Genomic DNA, 21,014 nt, shown 5'->3' with positions numbered 1-21,014 from the left:
GATAGAATGTTCACGTGCAATAAGTTACTGTGAACAAGGGGAAAAGGGCTGGACCAAGGGCTTGGCACCTAAGTTCATCTTCAGTTAGGAGAGCTGGGACTTAGCCTCAGCTACCCAACCTCCATGTGTCTCTCAACCAGTTCCTGTTGACGGCAGAGGGACCTTTCCAGATGCAAACTGGGCCATGTTATTCCTTGCTTTAAATCCTGAAATGTTTCTTCCAACTAAAATGTAAAATTTAGATAAAACCCTGAAATAGTTTCTCTAAGTATCTAGAGTATAAAATTTGAATTCACTAGAATAGCACACCTACTAGAATAGGCTGTCTATGATTTGGGTCCTGCCTACCTCTCCATCCTCTTGTGGGGCTACTTGTCCACATGTGCCTTGTGGTCTAGCTTTAGTGAATCCCTACAGTTTCTTTGCCACCCTGTGCTCTCTCAGACTCCTTTCCACTGCTCAGAATGCTAGCCCCCTCCTGCCCTCTGCTCCACCTCCCTGCCCCCATCCCGCCTCAGCTGACATCCTGTTCATGTATTAAGACCACTCTGACATTGCCACCTTAGGGAATCTCCAATTCCTGTTGCTTGTTAGGTGCTCCTCTTCTGGACGGAGCAGAGAATATGAACCTTTTTTCCAGATGTGCTTGGATTTAGTTGTTTTGTTACTTGGCAAGGTTTCTAATCTTTAGTCTGTTTCTGAATCACAGCATGGAAAGAATGATACCTTACAGGGTTGCTGTGAAGGCTAAATGAGATAATGCACATGGGCTTCTAGCACCGTGCCTGGTGCACGGCAGGCTTTCTTCTCTTCCCCAGCACACACACCTGCAACACTGCTTTATGCCAGGAAGCCTCTCTTTCCATTGTAATCGTTAGTTAACCCATCTGTCGCTCACTTTAGACAAACTGAGAGTTCCAACAAGATGTCTTTTATCTCTTCATCCCCCCAAACACAGGAGAAGAGTACATGTTTGGGGAAGAGAACTGTGAGTTTCATTTTGAAAATGAGTTTGAGGTGCTTGTGAGAATGCCCGAGTGCAGATGGCCATTGGCAGTTGGAGCCAGCTGGGTCTGGAGCTTAGGGAAGTCTAGGTTGGAGATACAGGTAGGGGAACGAGCTGTGTCATTGGTGGTTGGAGATTTGGATGAGGTGTAGTGTCTTAGTTCAGGTTCCTCAGAAAATCGAGCCGGAGGCAAAGCTGAAGTGCTAGTGCTTAAGGCAGCTGCAATCTCCAAGCACTGAGATGGAGGAAGAGGATTGAGGGAAGCTAGGCAGGGAAGAAAAAGAAATGAGGTATGTTTTTAGGAGTTGGCCGCTGCTTCACAAAGACACAGCTAACCCCTTGCCTGTGTGTACCGTCTCTGGATAGACTGTTGAGAAACACTGTGCCCAGCTGGAACATTCCATTGGGATTGATGGAAGGATGGAGAGCAGATTCACCTCCTCTTCTTCCTGTGTTCTTTTGTTGCTCCAAGTTTTCCCTCCCTCACTTGCTGGGATTGCATTACTTGACCACCAGGAAAGCCGGATCCCATGCCCTGCAGCCATCCAAGTCCTGAAGTAGTGAGGTGAGCAGAAAGGCACTGGTCCAAAGGACTTGGTCAAGGCAGAGCAAGCAACTGAAGGCCTGGAAATCAGGTGAGGCCTCAAGTCACCCGAGTAGAGTGTCCAGGGCAGGGGGAGGCAAGAGCCCGGGGCAGTCCTGAGTGTTACAGAGCCTGCAGTGGAGCTCAAGGGAGCATCCATTGGAGAAAGGTCCCCAGAAGAAGTGTCACAAGGCCAAGGAGGAGAGGTAGTCAGCAGGCTCTGATACAGCTCAGAGGTCCTGTGGGCTGCATTCTGGAAAGTAGCACCTGATTCTCAGATGCCTGATGAGCTGACCAGAGCAGTCTTGGTGGGATAGAGGGAGCAGAAACTGGGGCATGGTGGCAAGAAAGGGGAGAGAGCAGCATGTGTGCACTGTGTCCCAGTGTTCAATCGTGGAAGCTGATGCAAGCATCACTACAGATGGTAATGGGAGCTCCTCATGGGGCCCAAGAGGTTTCTGGAAACTGGGATGTGATGACGGGGTAGAGAAGCCTAGTGAGGCACCCTGTACCAAGGATGGAGCACAGCATGGGAAGAACCTCCTTTGATGCATCCACTCAACTCCCAGTTGTGCCATGAGAACCAGGCAGACTGGCTGGCGATTGGCAGGGGCAGGGTATAAACAGTCAATTTTGTCACCTAGGAACCCCTCTCTTTTTGGGGTTCTTGGGCAGATTCCTAGGGTCAACATCAATTTCCCCAACATAGCAGCTTTGTGAAGTAAGAATAAGGCTCATATCCCAGCTCTTCCTCTTACAAGCTGTGTGAATTTGGGCAAGTTGCTTAAGCTCTTGTTTTCAGTTTCTGTATCTGTACTGAGGCTAATAGCACCTTCCTCAGGTGGTATTCCTTCCACAGGTAATTTCTAGGGGAAGATTAAATGAGATACCATGCTTGACACAGGTACTCAATAAAAAAGGATATTTGGGAGAGGCTGAAACTGAATAAATGAAATACAAGTAGCCATGTTCCTAAGACATACATTTATGACATAAATAATCATATTTTGGGTCCCAAGGGATAGGCAGTCCTTGGCGCTCAGCTTTTAGCTTGTTTTCATGGTCTGTTACCATCTTACTTTCTGCCGTCCAGGTACTGTTTCCTCCTACTCTTAGCAGGCCAAGACTGAAGGAGAATCAAAGGTTTGTGGCATTCTCCCTCCCCACCCCAATTTGAATTTGCTCGCTTGGTTCCCATTTTCTGTGCTACCCCACAGTGGGGAGCAGGAATGGAGGCAGTACGGAGACTCGAGTCTCTGCTGGCTAATCCTAGGACACGTGCAAGGCCCCAGAGCTGACTGTGCCCTACCCAGCCTTGGAGCTGAAAGTGAACCAAGAGCACGTGTGCTCCACAGCTCCAGGTGCCCAACTGGGGCAGCTTCAGAGGATGGAATACCTTTACCCCTGTCAAGTAGGCCCAGGGCACCTGGAGAACATGGGACCTGAGGGTGAGGGTTCCTCCTACCTTCCTGTGGGTGTTGTGATCCATGTAGTTCTCTCCAATATGTATGTTGAGAAACATGTCGTTCATCCAGGCTTCTTTCATCTTTACCACATGTGCAAGCTGACTGGCACTGCTGCTCCCAGGGACAGATGGCCGTTACTGCTGAGGTGCTCAAAGGGGTGGCCTGGGACGTTTGGCTTCCATTCCTCTCCGGAAGCCTGGGGAGTTTGGGAGTGAGACCTGGACTCGTCTTGTTTAAATAACTGGTGTCGGAGTAAATATATGTCTGTCACTCTGTGTTTTGTTTTGTTACTTTTTATTATGGGAAATTTTAACATTCAAATGAAGAGCATAGGGTATAATGAAGCTCCATTTGCCTGTATTTACCATTTCATGACCATTCTTATTTCCTCTACACTCCTTCACTCTTCTTTCTCCCCAGATTGTTTTGAAGCAAACCCCGGGCATCATCTTACCATTTCATTTCAAAGTATTTTAGTATCCCTAAAAGATAGTTCTTTTAAAAAAAGAAACTACAATACCATTATCGTGCCCCAAAACTGTACTTCATCAAATATCCAGTGTTCAAATTTCCCTGATTGTATCATAAATGTTTTGTTTTACAGCATGTATATTTGGGTAAGGTTCAAGGGAAAGACAGCACACTACAAATAGTTGTCTCTTGAGTCCCTTATTCTAAATTACCATTATTGCACCAATATATGCTTTATATGTATATACTTTAAACTTTATTTTTAATGTGTCAGCAATTTATACACGTATTATCATCTTGAGAACACAAACAACATAACATGGAGGAAGATTGAGAACATAGGTTCCCAGTACTTAGTCACTAATGATTGTGGAGAGTTTCCTTTTAGGCTTCTCTTTTTTTTCTTTTGAGAGAGTGAGAGAGCGAGCGTGCATGTGTGAGTGGGGGAGGGGCAGGAAGAGGCAGGAAGAGAAAGGAAGAGAGGGACAGAATCCCAAGCAGGCTCCGCACTGTTAGCACAGAGCCCAGCATGGGGCTCCCATCTCATGAACCGCAAGATCATGACCTGAGACGAAATCAAAAACTGAATGCCCAACTGACTTAGCGAACTAGGTGCCCATGTTTTCTATTTAAAATGTTAATTTAAAGATGTCCTGCCATGGCTCTGCAAGCATAGAGCTGCTGGAAGGGGAGTACAATGAAAACAAAATGGACCCAAAGTTAGGAAGAGATAAAGAAGCAGAGTCAAGAGAGAATAGACGTTGAAACTAAATATAAGGATTTCCTCCATTCAGATTGCTAGCCTCAGTCTTCACCTGGGCTGCTGGAGCAAAATACCACGGATGGGATGGTTTATTGGCAACAAACATTGATCTCTCTCAGTTCTGGAGGCTGGGAGTCTGAGATCAGGGTGCCAGCAGAATGAGGTTCTGGAGAAGGTGCTCTTCTGGTTGCAGGCAGCTGACTTCTCAGACCCTTACATGGCAGAAAGTAAGTAAACTCTGTGGCCTCTTAGGAGGGCACTAGTCCTATTCATGATGCTCCACACTCATGACCTAATCACCTCCCACAGACCCTACCTCCAAATACTGTCACATTAAGGATTAGATATCAGCATGGATTTTGAGGAACACATTTAGTCCATAAGGGCATCCAAGTAAGTGCTAAGAAATTATATCTTCCAACCCCACCCTCACCCTAACAGACAATCTTCAGATTGTCCTTTAATTAACCAAATTGATGGGCCCCATTCATCTGAGAAGGAACAACCTCCTCACAGCACTGTACACGGAAAGGGGGCAGAGGGAAGGAAAAGTGGTGGGACGGCAACCTGCTTTTGAGGTTCTCTAGGTGTTGGGTAGTAGAGCCTTCGCTTTGGGAAGCCTGTCAATTAGCTGGAGCTATGGCCCTTCAACTTTATAAATGATGCTGTAACATATTTCTACTGAAGAACTGCAAGATTCACCAAAAAAATGTTTACAGAAAGGGACCAGATACCCAGGCAGTATAGCAACGTGGGTATTGATCATGAGCTGAGTGCTTTCGAACTCTCTGCTCCACAGGTTAGGTTAGAAACTCCAAACCCATGACTTTTGATTGAACAATGGGGCCAATACCAAGTGAAGCTTTGCTTCACGTGCGACAACAGGATGGAGCTACAAGAAAACAAACACTTCCATAGAATATAACTGAGAAGCCCCTTGAACTTCCTTCAACCAAGCCATACCTACTGGCCAAAGATGTTGTACTTTTCAACCGACAGAGGATAGTGGAGATGCCATTGATGCCACCTTTTACCATAGGAAGGGACATGTGAATGTACAAGAAGGTGATGGAGCTGCGGTCAGCACTGGATGCAGTGGATGCAGCAGGATAAAGAAGGATACAGAGCAGCGCCAAGAAAGGTTAACTTTCTCCATCCCTATCCCTGCCCAAATTCTGGATTTATAAGCACTCAGGTCATTCTATCCACTTTCAGAGAATTGGCTTAGGGGAGAAAGAAATGCGGAGATTTTTTGTCTCCTGAAATTGCTAAATAGGACTTCACAAAGAGGTATATGAGAGTCTGAGATGACGAAAAAATTTGAATTTAGAAGGTGGAGAATTTTATAGGCATTCGAGTCACTTCTCCCTGGGCTGCTGAGCCGTTCACAGTAAGCCACAGGTATGGTAAGTCCCACTATTCTCTCCTTGTTAGTGAGCAGGAGACAGCAGATACATAGCAAGTAACATAACAAGTATGATACCAAATTACATAAACCAGCTTGCAATGGTAAAGTTAAGAAAAAGACTGTCCAGTAGTTTTAGTTCTGGGACAGAGAAGGGTTTCCAATGTAAAGATTTGTGTCCCCAGAGTCATGAGTCCTTTTTTTGTTTGTTTAATTTTTCATATTTTATTCCTAGTATTAATAGGTTAAGAAAGTAGAATTTCCCAATTATTGATTTATACTGTTTATAAACACACAAAATGCTCAATTGCACAAATAGTGATATTCACTGATCTCTTTAAATGTAATTTCAATCCTTATTTTGAGTGTAATAATAATTTAATACCTAAACACACACAAAATATGTATATCCTGAACTACAGAAAGTTGAGGAAGTGGTTTCTATAAACCATATTTGATTTTAATCAAGTACACATTTTCACAATCAACAAGTGCTAACAAATATGTTAATAAAACACTACCCCAAATGCTTATTCTGGCATCAGTGTTTTAAGCAATTCCATTCCAACTACTGATAAAAACATGTATTTTAGAAGCTTTAATCTGATCCAGGAAAATGAGTTCTACAACTTGACAAATATTATTGTCTAAGCCCCAGAGCTTTTAAGTCAAAAAAGCCTTCCAACACAAGCATTCACGTGAAATTTAGTTTCTCCCCAAAATCACTTGCTATCTGAAGAAAAGGACATGGAAGGCAATTATCTTTTTTTTTTTTGAAAGTTTATTTATTTTGAGAGAGAGAGAGAGTGAGTGAGCATGTGTGTGAGTCAGGGAGGGGGAGAGAATCCCAAGCAGGCTCTACACCCAGTGCATTAGATGCTCAACCAACTGAGCCACCCAGGTGTCCCTGAAGAAAATTATCTTTTAAGGCAGATAAACAGTAGTACAAAAGACTATATTCCCATATCATCTACTTAAGAGAAACACAAACCAGTTTACTATCTTTTGTTAAATTTTTTATTTAAATCCCAGTTAGATATTAGTTGCAGGTGTACATTATAGTGATTAAACCATTTAGTATCCTTAATAATCTGTTAGATTACTGTTGTCTAGGAACTTGGGTTCAGGTATCACAGGGTAAAGGTGACATTTAGATTTCACATATTAAACAGCTATAGTAGGGGCAGCTGGTTAAATAGTTACATATTTATATATAATATATGATAACATTAAATAGTTATAGTAGGGGCTCAGTTGGTTAAGTGTCTGATTTCAGCTCAGGTCATGATCTCAAGGTTTGTGAGTTTGAGCCCCACGTGGGGTCTCTGCTGTCAGCACAGAGCCTGCTTCAGATCCTCTGTCCCCCTCTCTCTCTGTCCCTCCCCTGCTCATGCTTCCTCTATCAAAAATAAATCACTTAAAAAATAAAAATAAATAGCTATAGTATAAGCTTACAATGGCACAAAGTCATCTAATATAAGTACTACTTCATCATTTAGATAGTCAAAAGTCAGAAGGAACTGTGTGGTTTGCAAGATAATTTAACTTTTGTGTGGTCATTAAAACCCAATGAGTAATTCAAGTATGGTATTATCAAAGCAGGCAATTAAAATCTCAAATATCACTCTAAAATTGAAGACATGAAAATTTGTGTTTCTCCATCTTTCAATTACACGGACCTTACTGTAGAAAATATTCAGTTATTATATATGGTTTCCACACAAGATACTGAAGCTTAATAAATTACAAAAAGTGTCAAGATCCATAGTAGGCTTCATCAAATTATTTTCCAGCTCGTTTCAAATTTTCATTCACAGTAATCACGAGTAATCTTAGCAAACTTCCCTGGGTCCTTTCATATCAAAAAGATGAATCCTCAACTTGTACTTGTTTTTCATTTGACATTCCCTTGTGCGTCGTTTCAGAATGAACTCTATGGCAATGTCTTCAAGAATATGCACTGTCTTAGTGTAAGTATTCCGATCATCCGGGGTACCTGGGTGGCTCAGTTGGTTGAGTGTCTGACTCTTGACTTTGGCTCTGGTCGTGATCTCACAGTTTGTGAGATGGAGCCCCGTATGGGTCTTGGCACTGACAGTGTGGAACCTGCTTGGGATTCTCTCTCTCTCAAAAATAAATAAACATTAAAAAAAAGTATTCTGATCATCCACCAAACAAATGCATTATATATTGCAATTCTTTAGAAAAAGTCTTCTCTGTACCTCCGCCATTTTCTTCATCAAACACGGGGTTTTCTATCCTATCTTCTCAAGGTCATTTTTATTCTTCAAATCTGTTCTTGGTGTTCTGCCAAGGCTATTCAGTCCTGGACTTAGTTGGATGGCTGTGGTGCCAGGTTTGGAACAGAGCTGGAAGCAGTGCCAAAGTCTCCCCAAGTCATTTCTCAGAGACTGGAGTTGGCGTTATGACAAGAATGGGAGAAGCCTAGGATATCTATGTCACTGCCTCCATGGTTAGATTTGGAATGGGTGGTGGGGGCAACATGACTGCTCGTGGCAACCTCTGAGGATGGAGGGGGAAATAGTGACTTTGCCTCCAGGTGGGGCTAGGAGTAAACTTAAACTCCCAGTGCCTAAGTTTAGTAGTCCTGGGCTTAGAAACATGTCATCTCTTGGTTGCAATGTTACTATTACTCAACTTGGTGATCTGTCCTTCCTTGAAGCCCAGATCCAATTTGGGATGAATGTCTAGTTCTTGAGATTCTTTGGACATCTTAGATACTTGCTTTACCTACTTGAGGTGATTTTGCAGAAGGATGTTAAAGTCAAAGGCATCACCCTGATCTATGAAGTAAATGTCAATGAAAGCACTATGCCCAGTGTAGTCCCGGAACACAGTAGAAGCTGGAATCTGCCCCTACCTCCTCATCAATGGTAAGATATTGTTTTCTATTGGTGCCCAAGCAAGGAGCTCCTGTGATATTTTATACTTGAGTTGATAGGCAACCTTTCATTTTGAAGTGATTTGGAGGTGCCCAGGCTAAGCAGGCTGGCCCAAATTCCAGCCTGTGCCTGCTGTAGGAGGCCCTGGGCAAAATCTGGTAGATGTTGACATCTAGCTTCATACACAGGTCAAGTCTTGTATTTCCACCTTGCTGCTATATTGGCCCTGCTCTCCATGCCTGTTAAATCTCTTTTAATCTCTAGGTTCTTAATTTCTTTTTTTTTTTAAGTTTATTTATTTTGAGAGAGACAGAGTGTGAGCAGGGGAGGGGCAGAGAGAGAGAGAGACAGAGAGAGAGAGAGAGAGGGAGAGAGGGAATCTCAAGCAGGCTCCACACTGTGAGTGCAGAGCCTGACACCGGGCTCCAACCCACAAAACCGTGAGATCATGACCTGAGCTGAAATCAAGAGTCAGATGCTCAACTGACTGAGCCACCCAGGTGCCTCTCTAGGTTCTTTATTACTTGATTTTTCCATATAATTTATTTGTCAAAGGAACTATTTCTCAGAGTCTGAATTTAAAATCCATTCTCATGGTGTTAATAGGTTCCTCTGCCTTTCACATTTCCTATAAATTGTTAGCTTTTCCTATAAATCACAGCTGTGATTCTCAAAGTATGATTCTCTGGCCACCAGCACCAGCACCACCTGGAAACTTGTAAGATATGTTAATTCCTACCCCACCAGAAGGGCTGGCCATCAAAGCCAGCATCCCATGGCCTTGGGAGGCTTAGCATCCCATTTTTGAAGTCATCAGTTGAAGAAACAATGTCAAAACAACTGGGGTAGGGAGGGGTAAATTATTGGTGAGGTAGTAGTTGGTCTCTTGATGGGATGGCATGCAGGTATTTCTAGGTTTCAATCAATGAAAAATTTAAAAACTTTTTTTTGCATCATATCAAAACAAATGGAATGGTAGACTTATGGTTAAACAGTTAGCTTAGTTGATTTAATGTACTATGAAAACTGTATGACTACTGAGGGTCCAAGTTTCCCTGCCTTTCTTGGAGAAGTGAGAGGACAAGTGTTCACTAGGTTATCAAATCTTGACACTTTCTAGATGACAAGGTAGCTCAGATATGGAAGACCCTCTCCTGGAGTCTTAGGTCACCTAGGTACTTAGCAGCTGAGAACACCTGGTTTAGAAGACCCTTGGCTGGGTCCTTCACCTGCAGCAATGGCTTGTCAAGTTTCTGTAGAGAGTTGAAAGCCAGGCCTGTTTTCCCTTCTAATCTTAATGGAAAGAGCTAGCCCAGGACTGGCTGTTCTAGAAGACAGTGAGAACCTATGCAAACAATTGAGCAAGGACCAATAGGTGAAACTCAAGTTTTGTGAACTTGTGGAGTAAATACAGCTTGCCTACCAAATTGTGAAATCAAACTATGTTTTCCAAAGTCTCAGTGGACAAAATTTAAGATAAATTACTTTAGACCCATATGGACACTCCTTTGTTTAAAAAAAATGCTGTAAATATTTGTTAACACTCATGGAACTGACTGCCAGAAGAGAATGGATTTTACTGTACATTAACTTTTTAAAATGGATTAAAAAAGAAAAAGAGCACTTAGACACTTAACACAATGATAAAACACAAGTAGTTGACCACAACTTGTTAGAGTTTTCCTATATATTTACACAATGATATAGGAAATTCATTTTTCAGTGGGAAAAAATCCTAACTATTTTATAAAGTAGGTAGTTGGACTCCTGTTTTTTTTTTTTTTTATGTAGTTTTGAGAGAACCTGAGTGGGGTAGGGGCAGAGAGAAAGGGGGACAGAGGATTTGAAGTAGGCTGTACGATGACATCCGTGAGCCAGATGCAGGGCTTGAACTCATGAATGTGGGATTATGACCTGAGCCAAAGTTGGACACTCAACTGACTGAGTCACCAAGTGCCCTTGGGCTCCTGTTTTAAATGAAGACATGTTTTCTGAAAAAGAAACATCCCCCCTGACACTAGGTCGTGGGTATATAGAATGACGAGGGGAGCAGAGGCTGGAACTTACTTATCCATTCTACTCTTGATGGACATCTGGGTTGATTCCAAGTTTGAGCACCTATAAACTACGCGATGTAAATATCCTTGTTTACTTGGCCTGGTACACATGTACAAAAGTGAAATTGCTTAGTCATTTTGATGAGGGAGTGTAGGGCAAGCAGAGGGCAAAGCACCCCCACCCCAGGAAAATATGTGTGATATTGCTCGGACACTCCTGGCTACCCAAGAACAAAGCAAAGGGGTTTAAGTGCTTGCCATGGTAATGTGGGAAACTAAGGCAAATGAAAAATTGAATTTCTTTACTGCCTACAGCCCACCGACAGGTCCTTGAAACCTGCAGAGTGACCTCCCTCTAGGAGCTCAGCTACCTCAGGATGACACTTTGCTAGGGGCAAAAGAGAATCTTAGCTTTACATTATCCCAACCTCAGGGATCCTGTAAATCTACTTCCTTTATCTCAACTGCCCCAAAATATATGCTGGCAATCATACTCCAAGCTTATAGCCTCCTGATATGCATATGAAGGGTCTCATGACTGAGGTTTTATTAAACAGTAATAAGTGGTGTTTCCCTGGCAACAGCTAGCCCCTCAAGGTCCTGGAAACCTTGTTCCCAAAATACCTTAGAGACTTCATCCCTCACCCCCTCCCAACCTGAGGGTATATAATGAGTTACCCATCACACCCCCAGTGCAGCCCTTTCTGCCCATGGGTCTGTCCCCATGCCTTAATAAAATCACCATTTTTGCACCAAAGACATCTTCAAGAATTCTTTCTTGGCTGTTGGCTACAGACCCCATGAACCCCCCTATCACCCCAAAACTTCATTAATTTGGTGTGTGTATTTTCATTCTTATTAACTATCTCCACATTGTTCTTGCAGAGTGGCTGTCCTGGTTTACAATCCCAGATCAGGATAGATCTCCTTGCCTGGATTCAAGTGCTCCCCTGTAGAGAGTGGGGGAAAATAAGTGTTAGGAAGAACAAGGAAGTTTGGCAAGGAAAGGCCTTGGGTGCCAATCCAAGGAGCTCAGACTTCATTTGACTGCCCTGGAAATCCTCTGGTGATTTTGGAACAGAGAACAAAATGCAAAAATGCGGTTTTAGGAAGGTGACCCTTTAAAGCTGACAGTTGGTTTGTGTTGTGGGGAGAGTGGGGATGGTCATGGGGCTGGCTTAGGCCAGCAGCAGGACTCAAGTTCACAAGACAGAGATTTGTGGGGTGAATGTGCAAAGGGGGAACTGAGCAAATGCCATGGGACAAGAGATCTGGACCATACCAGCTCTACCAGTGCTTGTCCTTGAATAATCCCATTAGACCATTGCACACTGCTGGTGGGGGTATGCATACCACATTCCTTCTGGAAAACACTGTGTCATTATTTAGCAAAGATGAAGATGCAGATACCTAATGATCAGAAGTCCCAAAATATACCAAAACAAACAGGCAAACAAAACCACTTCGAAACGAGGGACTTCAGGAAGGAAGGAATTTTCAACAATGTCGAAGGTAACAGAGAGGCCCGTCAAGAAAAGCCCTGAAAAGCATCCACAGACTTTGGCTATTAGGAGTCTGATGATGAGTTTTGCCAGAGAAATGTTTGTGACATGGTAGGAACAAAATGCAGAGCAGAGTGGTTTGAGGGCAGAGCAGATGGTAGCAAAAGGTAACTGCGTGTGTAACGTGCTGTCAGGATGGTTGGCTGAGCACAGACTCAGCACACAGGAACATTTGGGATGTGATAAAAGCAGCATTTCAAACTAGTGGATAGAGGATACATAATTTGACAAATGGTGATGTAACACAGGGGAACAATAATAAAGTTAAATCCTTGTCTTACACCATATACTAAATTCAAGTCAGACGGCTTTTAGAACTAGATGGAAATATAGGTGTACATAAACCTGGTGGTGGTTAAAGTGTTTCTGAGACTGGCAACAAAACTAAAACCTTAAAGGAAAATATGGATAAATTTGACCTCATTAAAATATGCATGCACACACGTGCACTGGACCTCCTGGAAAAGAAGGAAAGGTCACTGAAAAAATTGAATAACAAATGACAAATACAGAAAAATATTTACAATAGATGATAAATAATTCTTATGCATAAATAAGAAAAAAGAGAAACACACTGATATAAGCATAACTATGAATAGCAATTCACAAAAACTCCAATTGTTTCATATTAGCTGCAAAAAAGTCAACCTCAGTAGGAATCAAAAACTCTAGTTCGAGATGAACTGAACTCTTACATTTACTTCTCTTCCCTCCCTAAGTTCATCTGAAATTACTTTTTTTTTTTCAATGAAATAAAGGAAAGAAAAGGGAAAAAATTCCAAAGCAGTGCTGGAAAACAAGTAGAGTAGTTATCCCTTACCAATGGGGTACATATTCCAAGACCCCCAGTGGAGGCCTGAACTGCAGATAGTACCAGGCCCTGTATATACTGTTTTTTCCTATATATAACATACCTATGATAAAGTTTAATTTATCAATTAAGCACAGTAGGATATTAATAACAACAATAATAAAATAAGACAACTATAGTAATATACTATAATGAAAGTCATATGAATGTGGTCTTTCTCTCTCTCAAAATAGCTTATGGTATGGTGCTCACGCTTCTTCTTGTGATGCTGTGAGATGATAACAGGCCCATGTGATGAGATGAAGTGAAGTGAAAGACGTAGGCACTGTGACATACCGTTAGGCTACTTCTGACCTGCTGATAAAGGAGGATCACCTGCTTCTGGACCACGGATGACTGCAGGTAATTGAAACTGCAGAAAGTGAAATCGTGGGTAAGGAGGACTCCTATACAGTAGATTCTTTGGGATCTGACACCCAGCACGTGTCCCTTTGGCAGGAAAGTCCTCCAGCCCCACTCTGTTCATGTGGTTCATGAGGGACTGCCGTGTTCTTGCAGAGTCAGCTTCCTAGCCGTGGCTGAATGACCCAGGCTTGGGCACAGTTAGGGGAGGGGATGCCTCTCACTCACACCTCCCTTACCTTGCGTTCTATTTTATGGCACAAACACATCATAGTCAATTGGAAGACCAAATATAGCTTTACCAGTTGGTAAAGACTTAGAAACCTTGTGGTACATTCTTGGATAGGCTCTCTTAAGATCCCTTTTGCCCTCCTTTTTATTTAATTTTTTTCTCACATTTATATTTATTTTGAGAGAGACAGAGAAAGAGAGCAAGCAGGGGAGGGGCAGAGAGAAAGGGAAAGAGAGAATCCCAAGCAGGCCCTGTGCTGTCAGCACAGAGCCTGTCTTGGGGCTCTATCTCACCAACCGTGAGATCATGACCTGAGCCAAAATCAAGTGGGATGTTTAACCGACTGAGCCACTCAGGCGCCCTTCCTTTTCGCCCTCCTAATTGCACAGATTGGAAAGCCCCAAACCTTATTTCTCGGTATCCATTGCTGTTAGAGTTCTGGAGATAAACTGGGTTCCACCAATTAACTATGCTTGCATCACATTTGCTGAGGAATCTGCCTCCTAACATGGAGAAAAGAGGGAGTCACCTGAGAATTAGGTAGAGTAGGAAACCCTGCAGCTCTGAGACAGTGGGCATCGTGGCAGCCAGTGGCAGTGGGGACACTTTGGGCGTGTGCCCCACAGTCCACCCTGCCTGTCCCTTTGTTCACACACAGCAATCGAATGGCTGTTTTTCTACAACAAGGCAGAAAGGCTCTCAAAGTAAATAAGAACTCTTGGAATAACGTTTTTTGTTTTAAGCCAAAAAAATGTAAATAAGAATGTGCATTGGTTGACAGCGAAGGTGGCATTAGAGCTGGACAGAGCAACAGTCAAGTGCTCCAGGGAACTCTCGGTGGACACTGGACACAAGCAGGACAGCACTCTGCTGCCAGGGCAGTTCCCTCCCCATTTCTTTTATCTGGAAAGATCCTCAGCCTGCAAACCTGTCCCCTTTGTGCATCCTGGAGGGAAAGCTATCTGCCCATACCTTCCTGTCCCCTCACTAACCCAGGGCGAACCTCACCCTCTAATTCCTGCATGAAGTGAAAAACAAAAACCAAAATAAAAAAACTAAAATATCTGAACTAAATATCCAAATGATTTAAACAAAACCTGGGTGGGTGGAAACCAAAGGGTTTCAATAGAATGCTTGGTGGTAACAGCCCAACAGGCCTTAGCCCCTCTGCTACCATCCACTCTGAGTCCGATCACTCCGTTCTTGCACAAAGTCCCATTTCCCATTCCTTTGAGCTCAGACACATTTGCTGATATTTATGTCTCTCCCTAGAATGGCCCAAACCTTTTCCTCCCCAAACTTACTGTGTACGAGGGAAACTGCATTCTTCCACCAGTTAGGTCTTTATTTTTACAGCTTCTTCCCTCTGCCTCATATACACCCTTGTTCTGCTGTTCCAAATCCCACCCCTACCCTTTCCCTTCACTGTCCTTCTGAGGCCGTTTTCTCCATGAAGTGTTTCTTTAACACACAGGGCCGAAGCTAGGGCCTGGGCCCTCCGAGACAAGCAACGATCATTTGTGAAATGAGTCAGTCCTCCAAACACATATGATTTTTTTCTTACTGAAACCCTCCTTCCCTTTGTGCTTTTTTTTATGGGGCCTTGCACTTTTCTGCTTGTGCTTTTGTCTAATTTCTGATGTGCTCGAGACTCCATGAGGCTGGACACTGTACCTTCTGGGCCAGGGTATCCTGATGTGCCCAAGATGGAGGGGTCCCCTGGCTTGTTGTACTTTCAGAGCTAAAACCAGGAAAGTGTCAGACAAACCAAGCTGAATCTGTTATCCTAGTCTTGCTAGTCTTTGATTCCATGGATTGTGGAAAGAAACTAGGATGTAGGGTTAATATTATGGCTCAGACATGGTCTCCAAAACATATGCCCATATGTCTGCTACATGTGTGGCTTTTCCATTGGGGGAAACCTCAGTGAACTGGAAATAGAGGGAGGACTTTATACAAGAAGATAAAATTCCTATCTGAAAGAGAAGGTAAACCCTGAAATATGGGTCTGAAGACCTTCAGTAAATCTACAATAGGGCCTGAGTAAGAAGAGGGGTGGAGTTCATTGTTTAATGGAGCTTCCAACCCCGGCTCTTCCTCCTACATCTATGAGTCCATGGGCTACTATTACACTCTCTGAGGCTCAGTTTCCATACCTGCAAGATATCATCTGGGGATGAAAATCCTTACCTGGCAGGACTATTGAGAGTTAAATAAGGGAAGGTGTATGTGTCACCAGGCCCAACACTTGGTGTCTAGAGATGCCTAAGCACTGGAGATTTCAGCATGCTCCTCTTCCTCGCCCCTCCTGTGTGCTAAACCTCCAACCCTGTGTGCCCACACCCCAACCCTGTGTGCCCCCACCCAAACCCTGTGTACCCACACCCCCACCCTATGTACCCACACCCAACCCTATGTGCCCACATCCCAACCCTGTGTACTCATACCCCAATCCTGTGTACACACACCCCCAACCCACACCCCCAACACTGTGTGCTCACTGCTGTGTGCCCACACCACAACCCTGTATCCCCCCCACACACACTGTGTGCCCATACCCCTCAACCCTGTGTGCTCATACCCCCCAACCCTGGGTGTGTACACCCCAACCCTATGTACACACACCCCCTAATGCTGTGTGCTCACTGCCCAACCCTGTGCCCACACCCCAACACTGTGTGCCCACACCCTAACCCTGTGTACACACCCTGATACCATATGTTCACACCCCCCCGACCCTGTGTGCCCACCCCCAACCCTGTGTGCCAGCACCCCAACCCTGTGTATACCCCCAACACTATGTGCCTGCACCCCCAACCTTGTGTACACACCCACCAACCCTGTGTGCCTGCACCCCAACCATGTGTACACAAACCACCAACTCTGTGTGCCTGCACCCCCCAATACTGTATGCCCACATCCCCATTGCTGTGTGCCCACACCCAACAACCCTGTGTACACACCCCCAAGCCCTGTGTTCACACCCCCAACCCTGGATGCCCACACCCCCAACCTGCTGTGTCTGTATCTGAACCCTGTGTGTTCACACCCCTCGACCCTGTGTACACCCCCCAATCCTCTGTGTCCACACTCCCAACCCTGTGTGCCCACCCTCCAACCCTGTGTGCACACCCGCCCAACCCTGTGTGTCCACACCCTGAACCCTGTATACACGCCTGCATCCCCCAACACTGTGTGCCCACCTCCAACCCTGTGTGCCCACATCCCCCAACACTGTGTCCCCATACCCCCCAACCCTGTGTGTCCACCCCTCAACACCATGTGCCCTCACTCCAACACTGTGTCCCTCCCCCACACCATGTGCATGCCCCCACTACCGCTTCTTTTCCCTCACTTCCCACTCACTGTCTTGTCCTCTTCCCACCGATTGCTCCCTCAGTATATCTTTCCTACTTACAAAGCAGTTAAAATGAGGGCAAAAATCAGCACAAAACAGAAAATCACAAAGTACACCTATTTCTTGTAAGGTTTGATTTGCTCAAATGCCTTCTTCATTTCTCTTGTTCATATCCTTCTCTGAAGAGTCAGGAATTGGGGTTTGCAGAGCTGGAGGGGCTGTGGGATATGGAACGTTCTCCTTAGCTTCAGGCCTCTGAAGAGAAGAGGCAAAAGATCTGCCATTTTCCCAGAGGATTATCTCTTTTAGAGGAGCTGATTCTCTTGGGGTAAATGCCTGAGCAGGCTCATTGTGCTTGGCCAAGCTAAACCGTCAACAATAAACCTCCCTAGGACACGCTGATTAGATAAACCAATAAGAATTACAGAAAACACAGACATTAGATTAAAAAACTTAAAATGAGTGTTACTTTTACAGTGTCTGTGAATGGACAAAGACTTTTGTTCTAAAATAGTTAGTTTGTGAGGCAATAGAGGAGGGACTATGTTAGTAGCAGAGGCAGAAAGAAGGAGAGGTAGGTGGGTTCCATCTGCAAGCCAACCCTAAAGGATTGGATTCAAGGGCCCCAGAGCAACAGGCCAGTGCACCTGGGTGAGTAGAGTGGATTTTAAATATATGGAGTTAACAGCTTGACTGTAGGTTCTGGTTTTGGGATGTGAATGAATGAACCCAGTAGAATAGGCAGGAATCTCCAAGCCCACAGAAGGTCAAGTGAGAATTTTGCTGCTTTTTGCTAAAGGCCTGTGCAAGATTTAGAGAGCAAAGATAAGGAACAGCCTGATGTTCAAATTAATTTTTAACTATTTCAACATAGCGAAAGACAAGTCAGATAATGACCAGGTTGTCCTGTGGTAGTGCTGCTATTCTGTGTTCCCCTGTCCCCACCTTTGGAGAGGGGAGCATCCATGCGCGTGTGTATCTGTGTGAGGTCAGACCTGCACTGAGGGGCTGAGATCTAGATCTAGTCATATCCTCTGCATGGAGCTCCAACTACCCTTCTCAAATCCATGCTTTTCAGCCATGGAAGTCACAATGGTTGGTCCTGTGTTTACTTCAAGCTTCTTCCAATTCAATAAGAGTTATTTTCAGCATCTTCTTGGAGGTTCCTAGGAGTCCAGGAAACATGAGACTTGTACAAAAATCCCCACATCAACTAAGCGTTCCCACCCGAAGGAGGCATCCTTTACCAAGGATCTGCTTCTTGGGCTCTAGGGAATTAGAGGCAGGTGATAAATGAGAAACCAGGGAGCCGGTCCTCATCTGTCTTCCTAGATGTAACAGACTGTGCAGTCTTGCAGGACTCCTGGGGATCCATGTGTATCCAAGAAAGGGTCACCCAACCCTTGATGAAATCCTAACTTAGAAATCCTGAGCCCTTAGCTTTGTGGGCTTCTGTCCCTGAGAAAGGATATTTTTACTCTACTGGGATTTGGGACTGAGCTGTGAGTTAATGGGCTGAGGAATGTTCTCAGGAACATCCTACAAACCCCACCAACTATGCTCTTTCTCCCCCTAAACTCCCTAGCTTATTTTGGGTTGCTCAGTCTGAGGAGAGCCATCTTTCCCCATCCACTGAAGGTGTTCCGTAACTGGCTGTTGCTTGACTGAATGCCTGACCATCCTCCCTTCAGCTAAGTTCATCTCAGGGAGGCAGTAATCAGGCACTTAGACCTCTTAATGGAGATACTCAAATATCTTCTCTTTTACCTCCCTGCTCTGTGACCATTGATGGAGGCCATGCCAACAAAAGAGATAACTCAGGATGAGTGAGGTGGTCACATGAAATGGATGGCAGAGTGTATTCTCCAATGTTACCATCCCCAAACCAGAATCAGCTGGTCTTTGGTTTCCTTTTCATAACCTTCATCTGTAGAAAATTTTGTTTCTTGAGCTACTTGAGATCTACTACTTCCTTATTTAAAGAGTTGGGCTCTGTGCTTCTTCAGCTAATTTATTATCTCAGAAGTACATAACTTGGATCATTTTATATAATCTTGAAGACAGGAGCCCTTTAGGATTCCTTACTCAAAAATGAGTTCAGCTCAGTTCCAGGCCTAATGGGGCACTTGCATTGTTCACTCATGGTATCACAGGGCATGCGCTGGGTCTGATCACACCTTCCTCTTGTGTCTTAGCCTTCTCCTTAATTCAGAACAAGAGCAGCCTGAACAGAGAAACAGAACATGATCATCCACACCGACTTCATCTCTGTGCCTTTTACTCTAAGTCTGGGTAACCCACAACATCATTTTATATCAGAATTCCTTGAACACAGGCTCTGTCTTTAAGAAGAATCAATTCAACTCAGCCAGGACTTGTTATTCACCTGCTCTGTGCCAGGCTTGGTGTAAGTACACTAATGGCCTGGTGTGGACTCACTGGGAATAATCCCTCTTGGTCAGCAGTGCAGTCAACAGCCATTTCAGTGCCTACTGTGTACACACAAGGCACTTTGCTGGGTTGTGGTGGCAATATAAGGATAAATAGCACAGGGGCCCTGCCCTCTGAGAGCTTACGATCTAGTGGGAGATGCAAGATCTATGCATGTTAAGTAAGAGTTGAAGATAACATTGTGTAACTGTTCCATTAAATAAGCATGTCTCATGGGGTAAAATCAGAAAGTAACCTAGTTTTTACCTCTTATTGCTCCTTTAATTTATTCTGGGTGGCTAGATCTTGCTCTGCCCTTGGATGAAACTTAGACAAGTCACATGATTGTTCTGGTCACACTTGGTCTCAGTCTCATTTCAGAAATTATAATGTTGATCCCAATGATAATCCACACTTCAATCTCAATTTAAAACTGAGGCCTCCATTTGCAGCAATGTGGATGGAACTGGAGGGTAATGCTAAGTGAAATAAGTCAGTCAGAGAAAGATACCATATGTTTTCACTCATATGTGGATCTTGAGAAGCTTAACAGAAGACCATGAGGGAGGGGAAGGGAAAAAAAGAATTACAGAGAGGGAGGGAGGGAAACCATAAGAGACTCTTGGATACTGAGAACAAACTGAGGGTTGATGGGAGTGGGGGCGAGGGGAAAGTGGGTGATGGGCATTGAGGAGGGCGCTTGTTGGGATGAGCACTGGGTGTTTTTGGAAACCAATTTGACAATAAATATATTAAAAATAAATACATACATATACACATACATACCGAGGCCTCTTCCTATCCCAACCTGGTGCTGCTGAAGAAGAGAAGCTTATAGTGGTTGGTGGTCTGGATGGAAAGTCCTGGTTTCTACTTTCCTCACTTATTTAACTATGAGGGTCTGCAAATGCTTGACGGTTGTTTCCCAGGGAGGGAGAAAAGATGAGAGGAGTAAGAAAATTCTCTCTACTCATGTCTGATATCCAGCCTCACCAGGGTCCTCAGTGGGGATGTGGCAATTCTTTTACACATCCCTGGTCTGACCCCTTGAAGGTTAACCTTTCTACTAACCTCAAAATCCACCCACAAGCTACATACTCCTGCCTCTCACCTCCTTCCTCATGGAGAAAGTCTGTGTGGGCAGGTGGGAATTACCTCTTCTTCTGCTCCTGCCCTTCATCTCTTCCCTTCCTGTCTCTTCCCTATCTTGGATGAAACTGCCCTCTTCCCCTGATTCTACTTCAGCCTTTCACCTCCGCTCTGTATCAGGGATCCCCCAGAAGCCAGTCAGCATAGCAGGTTCACCTGGCATGGTGAAAGACAGGGTTTGGAGACCTGGGTCATTTTCCAGATAGGGCTTATTCTTTGTGGTGGCCCATACAGTACAACTCCTTCTAATCCATTTCTATATCTAACAGAACTCTAATCAAAGTAAAAAAAGGACTATTTAATTTTTTAGTGTTTGTTTATTTTTGAGAGAGAGTGAGAGAGAGCACGAGCCAGGGAAGGGCAGAGAGAGAGGGGGGACAGAAGATGTCAGGCTCTGTGCTGACAGCAGAGAGCAT

At 44.2% G+C, this 21,014-nt stretch overlaps 1 protein-coding gene and 1 pseudogene across 5 annotated transcripts in view; one reads left to right on the top strand and one right to left on the bottom strand.

Moving 5' to 3' along the window:
• The first annotated feature begins 38 nt into the window (after positions 1 to 38).
• Positions 39 to 21,014, top strand: part of SLC4A5 (solute carrier family 4 member 5) — a 128,154-nt gene continuing 107,178 nt past the window's right edge. For 2 of the 5 annotated variants that reach the window (XM_047854073.1, XM_047854077.1), the window contains exons 1-4: positions 39 to 3,200; positions 4,321 to 4,516; positions 5,089 to 5,430; positions 13,261 to 13,429. The gene's annotated coding sequence lies outside the window, so the exon portion shown is untranslated. Of the gene's footprint in view, positions 3,201 to 4,320; positions 4,517 to 5,088; positions 5,431 to 10,432; positions 11,768 to 13,260; positions 13,430 to 17,578; positions 17,671 to 19,214; positions 19,427 to 21,014 lie in introns of those variants that run through there. The other 3 variants (XM_047854075.1, XM_047854076.1, XM_047854074.1) reach the window with 3 other exon arrangements.
• LOC125162952 (adaptin ear-binding coat-associated protein 1-like) lies at positions 996 to 14,240 on the bottom strand (annotated as a pseudogene).

This window comes from Prionailurus viverrinus, chromosome A3, assembly GCF_022837055.1.
Source record: "Prionailurus viverrinus isolate Anna chromosome A3, UM_Priviv_1.0, whole genome shotgun sequence".
Lineage (NCBI taxonomy): Eukaryota > Metazoa > Chordata > Mammalia > Carnivora > Felidae > Prionailurus > Prionailurus viverrinus.
Note: the sequence above shows the minus strand (reverse complement) of the source record. Positions and strands in the feature narration are given on the sequence as shown.